We start from the raw sequence: 12058 nt of genomic DNA, 5'->3' as shown, positions 1-12058 counted from the left end.
GAAGGTCTGACTTAAGACAAAAACTTAGCAAATCAATAGACAAGGTCTTTATGTCTCCATGGTGAGATACAACAATTTCCACAAATTTTCTTTTACAGAAAAGTGTTTTGGATCATTCTATTAGCCATTGAGTGATAACAAATAATATAAAATAAATGACTGTGAGCCTGCTGTGGGGGCAGGTTTCAGGGTTGGTTGGGAAAATGGAGACAATGGTGGAGGGAAGACAACGGTTGGGGAGGAATTGGTGTTGAAATATTGAAAGCCAGTAACAAGTCGTCATGAACAACTTTGTAAGCGATGGTGTTTAAATAAAGTGTGTGGGAGGGATTGGGAAAAAAGTAAACCTTCTTCTCTTTCAGATCCAAGTAACTAGGAGAAGCAAGGGGGAAATTAGCGCTTTTCCCCTAGCAGATTAGATTACTGCTCACTCACTCAACTAGGATACTGTTTGAGGATTAGGTGAGAATTCGAACTCTGAGCTTGTCCCTGCCTCGTTCTCAGTGCTCAAACCAGGCCTGCTCTTGCCCTGCCACTTGCTGCCTGCCACATGCATAGATGACCTCTACATGGCCATACAATGACCTTCTGGGCACTTGCTAGCCATCCTCAAAGGTCTACTAGGTATATCCCTAAAGAAGGACTTAATGTCTTCATGCTGAGGTACAACGGTCATGGTCACGGTCACGGTCCTCCCGTTGTTCATCGATTTGCTCGAGCGGGCCCAGTAACATCTCCATTGGAGACTTTGTTGTTACTGTGTTTGGCATATTGAATACATCACGGGTAGCTTGCCAGGCTCTGCCGTGCGGGCGAGATACTCTCGGTAGCTTGCCGGGCTCTCCGAGAGGGGCGGAGGAATCGAACTCGGTTCGGCCATGTTGGCTGCGTGCAAGGCAAACACCCTACCACTGTGCTATTGCTCCAGCCTCGCTGAGGTACAACAATTTCCAAAAATTTTCTTTCACAGAAAAAAATTTTTGATAATTCTATTAGCCATTTAGACATAACAACTAATATAAAAATAAATTACTGTGGGAGGAAAAGCTACTTAACCTCTAGAAGCTCAGTATTCTCATCTGGGAATGGGAGAATCAGAGTCTTTACCGCATAAGGTTGACCTGAGACTCAATAAGTCACAATCTGAGGAACTCGGTATGGTGCCAGGCACAAAGCAAGCACAACGGTCAGTTTTGGTTAAGAGCCAGTGGCTCTCATGAGCACCATGTTTCAGGGAAGAAACGTGTGACCTAAAAGTCTTGCTCATTTTCACGAGGTCACAGAGTAAATGGACTGGGGCTGGCACTGTGGGCCTAACACTCTTACAAGCACTCCCAGACAACCAGCATCCTAAAATAGGCCAATTCACCCTACCAGTTCAACATTATCTCAGGCCAAAAGTAGGTCCTATTACACATCTCAGGTTTTTCTGGGGGTGTCCGTAATTGACCAAACCAGGCTTGGCCTTGGGAACAAGTGTGGGCTGAGCCCTATCATGACCAGAACAGGAAGTTCAGGCAGGAAGTACTTAGACCAGATGAGCTGTCTCTGGATGACATGGAGAGGGTGCTGTCCAGAGGAAACTTAAAAATTTTGTGGGCAGGCGGTGGGCCCTGTGACCGATCCAAGAATGAGCTGGGAGTTCAGCTGAAGTCTTGGGGCATGCTGCCCACTAGGGGAGGGGGCAGAGCCCACCATCCCAAGTAGCTCCGCAGGTGCCAACGCAATGCTGTGGGGCTCCTTCAGCCGATGAGGTCTCTGGCTCATCTCCACAGGATGCCTGAAATTGCCAAAGAGGAAATTTGGAGACATGGGTAAAGTGGTCAAGGGGGTGAGTTGTGGGTGTCAGGACCAAGTTTCCAAGAGGAAGTTGAGAAGCTGAGTCATGAGACTCTCGCAGAGCCACTGAAAAGGCCCTCCATGTCTCAAGAATTAAACCCTAAGAACCTAGGGGGTCACTCAGGCTTGACCATCCTTGTTTATCAACTCTTCATCTGAGGGACACAGTTCCCTACACACCTTCCCACTGGGCATGGGAGCTGGAACATGCACTCTGGGGCCACTGCCCATATCCATATCTTCCCATATCTTCCTCCCTGGTTTTGTCAGGCCTTGGTTACTCACACATCATGAGACATGTAGAGTTCTGTACATGCAGGGGAACTGTAAGCTCTTGTGGTACCAAGTGATGAGAATAAGACAGTGATGAGACAAAAACCTGCTTTAGTGGCAGTCAATTCAAGTTTGAATCCCAGGTTCCAAGCACTCAAAAATCATCAAATGATGGCAAATTCTGTTTCTTGACTATAGAACTGGCAATGTCAAATATGGGTGTCATGGAGCAGGGTATGAGGAGTTGAATTGGATGTAACATAGGAATGTTGGTGGAGAGTCATAGGCAGTTTGGTGGTGGTGAGGTAACTGTGTACATCAAAAGAGGTAGTACAGTGGATAAGACACTTGATTTGTCATGCACACAGCCAACCCTGGCTCAACCCCTAACACCACATATGACCCTCCAAAACCCTCCAGGAGTGATCCCTGAGCGCAGAGTCAGGAGTAAGACCTGAGCACAATTGGGTGTGGCCCCTGAACAAAATAATTAAAATAAAATAAAATGCCTGTCAATGGGGTGGGACCCTGGACATAGTGGTAGAGTACCACTGACACTGGTGATGGTGGAGGAGATGGAACGTTGAAAGCCTGAGACTGTTATTCACAGTACACGGCACCTATCAAATAAATAGGAAAGAAAAAAATAAAAGCTTGTTTCCTCCTCTGGGAGTTGAGTATAAAAACACTCACCTCTTGAGGTTATTGTGAGGGATGAAGTAAGGTAAGGTGGGGAGAGAAAGATATAACACAGAATTGATACAGGACCACACCCCTCCAATGCCTCCCCCCCCCCCCCCCCCACACACACACAGTGCAAACAGAAGCAAGATGATGTCGATATCCCTTAGGAAAACAAGCTGTGAAGAGCAAAGTGCCCTGTCCACAGTCACCTGAGTCAGAATACAGCAGGACTGGGGCTAGAAGTAGGTTCCCAGAATGCCCTCTGGAAGTTCTTGCCACAGTGCCTGGCACTGGCTTTAGATGCCCTAGTCCTTGAAAACCCCATTAATAGGAGTTTCATTTTCATGTAAGATGCAGGGATCGATTTGCATCCTGGAAGACCTAATTCCTCTAGCCTGTGGAACATTTCTCCCATATTCCCAGCTCAGGAATAAGTTTCTTGGGTTCCATTTCAGAAGGGAGAATTTCCTGTTCAGGGCCCAGGGTGGGTTTTTGCAGAACGGAGGCCTTTAAAGGGGATGCCCTTGGCTGAAGGGAAAGCACAGGGGTAAGGAACTTGCCTTGCATGCGCCAGCCGCAGTTTGAGCCTCGGTACCACATTGGGTTCTGTGAGTACCAGCAGGATTGATTCCTGGGCACAGAGTCAGGAAGAAGCCTTGTACACCCAACAGGGTTTGTTCTTTAGGAAAGATCATTTGACTAGAAACGGGAGAAGGGAGCAGTGAGAAGAGCAAGAAACAAAGCAAACCTTGGGGTCAGAGACTTTGGTGGACTTGCGGAGAGGGCTCAGGCGTGGGGTTGGATCCATACCTCCCCCCACACCCCCAGACGTGGGGTCCCCTCAGAAAACTACCTGATTTGTATTCCTCGGATTTTTTTTTCCAATGCCATGTGGAACTGCCAACATTTTCCACATTAAGAACAAATCAAAAGAAATTTTTCACTAAAAGCACGAGTTAGTGGAAGGGAACGAGAGCAAATCAAATTCATGCAAAACGAGAGGAAATTAATTTTTAAGAAGTCCAACCAAACACCCTGTAATTTTCAGTGATTTCCTTTCAGGGAAACTGTGACCACTGTCACTATAAACAAAGCCGAGAATAAATAAATAAAAAGGGAAAGAAGGTTGTGTGTGTTTTTTATTCCCTCCCGCCCTGATGGATGGTTTATAGAGGCTTCGGGATAAAAGTCCGCCTCTAATTGTTCCCAGATGGTGCCTGCGTCTGCCTCAGCTTCAGGGTTTCCACACGCCTTTGCCTCAAGCTGCTGTGCACTCCCGGGTGACAGGAGCTGGACCCTGGTCCCTTTGCCTGTGGCTGCAGCCAAAGAAGAAGGGCAGCAGAAGGTCGTAACCACGGACGGGAAGGACAGATGACCACAAACCCTGTCACCGTGGTGGAAATGACAAGCACCCACGTCAGCACCCATGTCCCTTCCCCTCAGAGTGCTGAACCCTGAGTGTGGCTCTAACACAGAGCCCAGGGCACCCCAGGGGTTCTCTTTGTCTGCGGTCACCTTCCTCAGCTGTGTTGGCTCCTGTGTTCTTTGGGCCATTCGAGGCCTGCCTGCCTGAGAAGGGGGCCTGGCTTGGTATCCAGCTTGTCATTCCAGAAGACGCAGCCCTTCCTGCCTGTCACCAGTCTGGTGGCCTCCAAACCTACTCCTTTCTGAAATGAGGTGCATGTTCGTGACAATTGGAGGAGCAATTGCATATCTGGGAGCTTGTGAGGCTAGAGGGGAGATTCTCAGTGGATTGCCCTCAGCTGCTAACACTGTCCCTTTCCTCCACGTGCCCTTCACACCACCTCTGCTGTTGGTCCCCCATTCTGAGAAGGAGGCCTGGGGGAATGGGTCTCTCCAGGGACCACCCCCCCCCCATTCCTCTCAACTCGGATTTAGCAAAAATACAGCACGATTAAACACCTCTTCACCACCGTTTCACCTTCTCTACTAAGTGGATGGGCCAAGGTATTTTCACCAAACTAGTTATTCACGTTGTACCCAAGACAACGAAGGCCTTTCTTCGTGAACAACTTGAAAATGACTTTGCAGTCACTGAATATCTCTCACAAAACAAATATCATGATGCGTTGGGGTAAATGAATTCAGAAACAGATGGGTCACACCGATCTGAAATACACAGAATCTCAACCCAGTGCAAAGTGGGGGCAGGGAGCTTTCTGGGTCTCCCTGAGTCCAAACTACAGGCAAGAGTTGCTTTGAGCCACGCTGGGCAGAGCAGTCAGCCCCCGTGTGTCCAAAGGGACGTACATGCCTTCCGCGGTGCTCGGTTATCAAGAACACAGAGCTACTCTCAGATTTCTGAAAAGTAGCATCTGAAAGTGAGCCTCTCAGATGTACCTTCTCCAGCTCACTCCCCCAGCGCCTTGGCCCCAGGTTGGATGGAAATTATTTCAGAGATAACCGGTTGCTGGGTTTGGCATTCATTCTGCAACAGTTACATGTGTGATTGGTGGGGTGGGAGTGTGTGTTTCGGGGGAAGGGGTGGGCAGGGGCGGACCCATCAGTGGTTTCAACAAGAATGCAAAAATACTCTATTTTGTGACAAAGTTGCTCGAGGGTAAACAGATTGCTCACAAAACGGTTACAGATTCCCCCGAAATCTGTGGGAACTTCCAATGCAGAAGAAAGGGTTCTGGGGGCCCAAAGACTTTTTTTTTTGACTGAGGCCCAATATGGAAATGGGGGTGGCGATGAGGGCTAGTCCCCGTGAGGCAGTGGTCCTCTTCCAGCTCATGTGCTGGGGTTTCTTGGCTCTCTTGGGATGGCCAGAGGGGTGGGGGTGAGGGTGAGTACAGCAGGGAGGTCGCTATCACCTCTCTTGGTGGGTCCTTTATGTCTGTTCTGTGGTGCCGGTTCCGTGACCATCTCTCAGGAGTCTACAGTCCAGTTTTCAACGAGGTTCTCTTCAAGTGACACTGATATGACGAGAGACTAGGAACCTGGTCCTGAATTTAATGGCCAACTGAAATTGCAGCCACTCCACCACAGGACTGGCTGTGTTCCTTCCTAGAAAACACCAATGAATGCATTAGCTCACGCTAAACATAGCATAATGGGGCTCCCCACGTCTGTCATCCCCTTGGTATTTTATTCCAGATCCGACAGACACCTCATCTACCTAAGCCAGACACCGCAGATTCTTCCCCTGGAACTCCCTCTTGCTCTGATCCAATTCATCAGGAAGCCGCAAAAGTGTAACTCCTCGGCTCCAAATTCGTTCATCCACACACTGCAGCCATCCCTCCAGGCCTCTAGAATTTTCTCTCTTGCTAACCTCAATCACCTCTGCCATCTCCTATTCTTGTCTTTCCAACTTCTCCACCAACCTGTCCTGCATGTCCTCCATAACAGTCGCCCTGAGACCATTTTTCTCCTCAAAATATAATTCGAAGGGCCAAAGCAAAAATACAGTGGGTTAGGTGCTTGACTTGCACATAGCAGGGTTTGATTTGATCCCTGGCCAAATGATCCCTGGAGCCCTTCCAGGAGTGATCCCTGAGTGCAGAGCCCGGAGTAATTCCTGAGCATCACCAGGTATAACTCAAACAGCAAAAGTATAAAAAGTATAAATGTATATATTGTTCAGATCATTTGACTTCTCTGCATAAAATGTCTTAGTGTTTTTTCCTTTATAATTAAAAGTAAATGCAATCTCCTTGCTGAGATCTTCAAGCTTGGCATGATCTAACCCTTTCATGGCTCCACTCCCTTTCATTTCCTCCATTTTCCACCTCAGTCTCCCTGACTTATAGTTTTCTCCCAGACACTCAGGTCTTCACACACTTATAAGCCCTCCGTAGGTTCCTTCTCACCCTTTTGTTCTCAGCTCTATCTTCCTATTTGCTCATAAATAATGATAACAAATCAAAGCCCCGAGATCTCATGTTTTTGAAGGGGTGGAGCACACCCAGCGGTGCTCAGACTTTGTTCCTGGCTCTGTGCTCAGAGATCATTCTGGGTGGGACTCAGGGAAGCATATGTGGTATCTGGGATCAACCCCCAGTGTTAGCTGCGTGCAAGGCCAACACCTTAAGCCTTGTACTACCATGTCTCTGGCCAGGCTGTAAGATCTTAACATGAATCACTCATTAATTAGAATACAAAATAGAAACATTTTCTATTTGCAGATCTTCTGTTCAATCTCTGGCAGCTTTCAGTTCAAGGCTGTATGTTTGCATCATGCATATACGCATTGATAGTCAGCACTGATATATTATACACATACATTAATACCTGCCCTGGCAACACACGCACCGGGCAGTTGAAGAGGAATTGATGGGAGCAAAGATGGGGTTCGTGAACAAATTCTTACAATAAAAAATCCAGCAGGAAACTCTATAGGGAAGTAGTGGAATTAGAGAGACCTCTAAGCAAGAAGGCCTCTCAGCTCTTTCCTGACCAAGTAAGAAGAGGATCCTGGGATCCCTGAGGGTGAGTGATGAGTAAAAATATCAGCATTTCATTGACCAGGGAGAAAGGACCCAGAGCAGCCCTGAGGCGCATGAGAGCATGGAGGAAGGGCTGGCTTAGGACTGGGAAGGAAGGAGGTGGGTGCCTCTCTGACAGAGAATTTGAGTCCCACTTTATTCGGTTATTATACAACAATGCCTGCTTTCCTAGAAACAGCTAAACACTGGAGAAAATTAAGATTCAGTAGGAATGACTCTCTTGAAGGTTTCCAATTTAAGGACAACTATTGCTATTATTTTGGTCTCTTCCCAATCTCTCTTTTTAATTTAAAATGACTCATTGAGATCAATAAATTCATTTTCCTTCCTTCCTTCCTTCCTTCCTTCCTTCCTTCCTTCCTTCCTTCCTTTCTCCCTCCCTCCCTCCCTCCCTCCCTCCCTCCCTTCCTTCCTTCTTATTTTTTTAGTGTTACACAGCAGCTATTATATTGTATGCACAATTTTATGTCCTACCTTTTCTATTTAGCCTAAACAAATTTTAGATTATTACCTAATCCGATAGCACAGCAGTAGGGCATTTGCCTTGCATGCAGCCGGCCCGGCCGAGCCTGGTTCAATTCCTCTGCCCCTCTCGGAGAGCCTGGCAAGCTACCGAGAGTATTTCGCCCGCATGGCAAAGCCTGGCAAGCTCTCCGTGACGTATTCGATATGCCAAACACAGTAACAAGTCTCACAATGTAGACGTTACTGGGTCCACTCGAGCAAATTGATGAACAATGGGAGGACCATGACCTAGTCAATGAATTATCATTATTAAAGAGATAGACATATCTAAATTTCCATTTACCTTTCTCCTCTGAATCCCCTTTATGTTGACTAATTTACACATACACACGAGTATTTTTATGTGAAAGATTTATTTAGGATGATTTTCTCAGGATAGATTAGTTGGATTCTTTTTTTTTTTTTTTTGGTCACACCCGGTGATGCACAGGGGTTACTACTGGCTTTGCACTCAGGAATTACTCCTGGCAGTGCTCAGGATACTGGGAATCGAACCCGGCTCAGCCGCTTGCAAAGCAAACACCCTACCCGCTGTGCTATCGCTCCGGCCTCCTAGATGGATTCTTTAAGTTAGGCTAGTCACTTTAATATTCAAATTCACATTTGTTTCAGTCACATGGCCAGTAATCATTTTGAAATCTCCCTGGGTCTCCTTTTGCTGCCCTTCCAGTATAAAAGAACAAATGATTGCAGGAGATCTCGTCAATCTATAAGGTGACTTAGACAAAGAGCTGCTCAGCAAAATTCTTCCCCCTTCTCTTTGACCATGCCAAGGGATTATCTTTCTCAGCTTCCTTGCTGTCAAGTGGTTGAATTTCAGCCAACTGGCTGTGAGAGGAAGGGGAGTGAGTGTCCCACTTCTGGACTTGACTATGCACCAAGTATTACTGTGTGATCCCCCAGTTTTCTCCTTCCAACAAAAGAAAGCACGATGACTTAGAGGAACCCAAATCATAAACCACTGAAGAGAATCAAGCTGCCTCCTGAATGGCATAAAAGAGACCCCCTTGACTTTCTGATTTCTATGAGTAGAAACATCAGTTTACATTGTAATGTGACAGTATAATTTGGACAGTCTATTTTAGACCCAACAATTTATTTCACATTCACAAAAGCGAGTGCAAATAAAGCTCCACCAACATTAAGAGTTCACTTTTCAATGATTTTATTTCTTCCCCTCCCCTTCCTTTGCCTTTTCTCTGTTGATGTCATTGTTTCAATGATCGGAAACCATGCCCATGCCTGGATGTAATGCTCACACAGTCCACTGTGCTATCACCGGAAGTTGTGTTCCCTTGGTGGCAATGCTGCCCAGAAAACACTCTATTTCTGCAAAGTGAATAAAGCACAGTTGTCATCACTCATGAAGACGGTGGGCTGGAGCGATAGCATAGTGGTAGGGCATTTGCCTTGCACGCAGCCAACATGGCCAACCCGAGTTCGATTCCTCCGCCCCTCTCGGAGAGCCCGGCAAGCTACCGAGAGTCTCTCGCCCGCACGGCAGAGCCTGGCAAGCTACCCGTGATGTATTCAATATGCCAAACACAGTAACAACAAAGTCTCCAATGGAGACGTTACTGGGCCCGCTTGAGCAAATCAAGAGTTTTAGCCAAAAAAAATTCCACAGGCATTTGGAAGAACCTATAGCAGAACCAGGTCTTCACCTTGAAAGTTTTGGGCTCTAAGATCATGACTAGGGAGGACAATGACAATGACAGTGACATGAAGACGGTGGCCTTGGAAGACACAGAAATAGCGACACACTGGAGTTCCTCGGAACCAGTAGCATTGGAGGCTCCACAGTGCCAGGATTTAGAAACCTTCTGGGATCACCCCTCTAAGAGGGACCACCTGAACCCAGCTGAGATCAATAGGCCATAAGAGAGATTTGAGTAGCATCATCCAAGATCATGGCAAGGACCCCACCACAGTCCTCCTAAAGCCCTTCTCAGAAAGTGGTGGAAAGGGGCTGACCATGGTCAGGTAATGGGACAGAGGTAGAGCCATGGGGTCAAGGATTCTTGGGAGCTTCAGAGTAGGATCTGGGGCCTTGTTTGTGGCAGCTCTGGGGTCTTCCAGAGGTGCCAAATCTGTTTAAACACTTGCTACAAAATTATAAGGTGTTAGTTCCTTAGCAGCCAAATGTAAAAACCCACATCAATGGCTGGGTAATAAAAATATCATTTCAGATCCCACCTAGGGTGGAAGTGTCCCCAAGTTTCTGTGAAGGAATACACAACTGTCTGATTCTGTCCCCCAGGGGGCTGGAGAAGCTGGTCAGCGACATCCGAAGACTTCACTGGTCAGACACTGAGTTCCTCACTCCTCTGAATCTTTGTTTTGTCCCCGGTAAGAGAGGGACACAGAGAAACCTCCCTCCAAGGTATTGAGAGAGCAAATGGAATAAAAGGGTAAGTCACAGAACTGCTATTAGGAAAACTGGCTTTCTTTGGCGGAATTCTATCACTAACACAGACTATGACCTTAGATTTAGCAGATACCTGAACCAAGTCAAAGAGTTGGCCAATTTGGAGAGCACTTTTAGGCTTTGTTTTCGTTCCAGGTATGGTTTTTATTTTCATTTTTAAACATTTGTCCCAGTCCAATTCTTTTTTTTTTTCAAAGTAGGTTTGCTGGGCTTTTGGACATGCTTTGGTTTAGTTAGTAACAAACTTTGAAAATGAGCATTTGGGTTTGGTTTGGCTTTTCGCTGAAGGAAGCAGCTTGGGTTGGTCTGGGGTGTCCATTTTGGCTGAACTCAAAGCCTGACTATGGAGTTTTCATTCTCTCTCTTTGCTGTTTACTGGGATGCGCTCAAGAAGGAAGATGAGCAATACCCAGATGCCAGCGCATCTGCAAATTCTGCAAGTGTTTTGAAATTTTTTTTTGAAATATTATTCGGAAAATATTCACTCTCAAGTATCTTGAAATATGATGGTTTCAGAGATCTCAGCCTCCAATGTCTCATTCATATTGCAGGCCCATGGCTAAGGCAGTTTTGATTTTTATTTTGCTTTAAGAGTTTTAGCCAAAAAAAATTCCACAGGCATTTGGAAGAACCTATAGCAGAACCAGGTCTTCACCTTGAAAGTTTTGGGCTCTAAGATCATGACTAGTGAAGGATGTTAATTTCTGGCCTGACATGACTTGAGAAATTCTGAATTTGTAGAACATGTTGAAATTGTCTACTGCCAAATTGCTTTTAGATGCTCTTTTCCAGTTACCTTGAATCACAGAGATTTTCCAAGTCAGTGGATGGCACAAATCACCCTCCTGCCATTGGGCATAACCCTTAGAATGTCTCCAGGAAGTGGAAACATGTCTTAGTGAGATTCCTTCATTCAAGTCAAGTCCATTCATACACTCAAGTGAGCAGCCTGTCTTCTAACTTTCCTTTTTTGTATCTCAAAGCCAGAACAGAGACTTGGTTTCGTAGCACAGCATAAATCTTAAAATTTTTTATTCTCCTTCCCTGAAAAATACCATTGGAATTTTCATTGTGATTGCTGTAATGTGTTTTGGTAAAATGGTTATTTTAATTATATTCTTCCCATCCCTGTACATGACATGTCTTTTCTCATATCTTATTCTGTTATCTATAAGCAATAGAGTCCTAAATAAGGCCCTCCCATTGATCATCGATTTGCTCGAGCGGGCCCAGTAACGTCTCCATTAGAGACTTTGTTGTTACTGTGTCTGGCATATCGAATACTCTCAGTAGCTTGCCGGGCTCTCCGAGAGGGGCGGAGGAATCGAACTCGGGTCGGCCATGTTGGCTGCATGCAAGGCAGACGCCCTACCCGCTGTGCTATCGCTCCAGCCCTGTTATCTGTTATTATCTGTTATTCTTAATATCTTAATACCTTAATACCTTATATCTAATATGTTATTATCTGTTATTCTTAATATCTTAATATCTTATTCTGGTTTTTTTTTGCTTGTTTGCTTGTTTCTTGAGTTTTTTTGTGGTGGAGCACATCCGGAGGTACTCTGTGCTCAGGGACTCAGGGATCACTTCTTGCAGACTTAGGCTGCTCACATGGATATTGGGAATTGAACCCAATCCCCAAAGCAAGTGCCCTATGTGCTGTACTGTCTCTGTGGCCCTTGTTCTGTTTTCTTGTTTTGTTTTTAACAGTTTCTTATAGTTATTATTACGTGGATATATCACCTTTCTTGTTAAACTTTTTCATAAGAATTTCATTTTTGAGATATAACTGTCGATGGAATTAATTTCTTCTTGTTGCTCAATATTTGCATATAGG

The sequence above is a fragment of the Sorex fumeus genome, unplaced genomic scaffold, assembly GCF_029834395.1.
Source record: "Sorex fumeus unplaced genomic scaffold, SorFum_2.1 ptg000061l, whole genome shotgun sequence".
NCBI classification, from domain to species: Eukaryota; Metazoa; Chordata; class Mammalia; order Eulipotyphla; family Soricidae; genus Sorex; species Sorex fumeus.
Note: the sequence above shows the minus strand (reverse complement) of the source record.